Source organism: Cebus imitator, unplaced genomic scaffold (assembly GCF_001604975.1).
Source record: "Cebus imitator isolate Cc_AM_T3 unplaced genomic scaffold, Cebus_imitator-1.0 Scaffold12, whole genome shotgun sequence".
In the NCBI taxonomy this organism is placed as follows: Eukaryota; Metazoa; Chordata; class Mammalia; order Primates; family Cebidae; genus Cebus; species Cebus imitator.
The window spans coordinates 7132981-7133760 of NW_016107327.1; positions in this window are offsets into that span (position 1 = coordinate 7132981).

Consider the following 780-nt stretch of genomic DNA (forward strand, 5'->3'; position numbering starts at 1 on the left):
ATGTTGAATAAACTAATAGTTTGGGACATCACTGAAGACAAGAACAGCAACAACCATGTAAATGAAAAGGTTAAATGAAGTGGTAATTAAATTTTTAGACTGACTTGAGGCCGATTATATTTTTCTTATGAATAAATGGAGCCACCAAGACTCTATGGTAAGTCACAAGTTACTAGACCAGAACTGATTTTTAAAATTTTGGGGGGTTCCTAGTAAGACTGAGAATATAATACAGGGTAAGATTGGAGGCAGTTTGTTCTCTTTTTCAAAATGTAACTGTGACCAAGTAGATGTCTCATTAGCAAGTAATATATAGCCCCTTCATCCAAAAGTAATTGGCTTTTTACAAGTGGCTTTTTACAAGGAAAAGGTGCTTATTCCCAGAGCCCTTGTAAGCAAGAGATGAAAACCTTTAATGGCTTCACCTCCTAATGCTTGCATCCTCTCTCATTGCAAATACCACAAGATCAAACAATATTCTCCATGGCGTATTTCTTAATTGACTGAAATCACCGTCTCACATATATTATAGTTTTGTTGTTTTATATTTTGAGGTAGCTTTGTTAGATTTCAATTAAATTCCTTTGAAACGTGGCTTTAGAAAGTCTTAATAAAAATGCACCAAAGCCAAATGAGATTTATGCCAGTAATGCAAGGATGGTTCAATATTAAGAAATCTATCAATATAATAAATCATTTTAATGGAACAAAAGAAAAAATTATACAATCATATCATCAATTCTGGAACACATTTGAAAACATTTGGAAACCATTAATGAT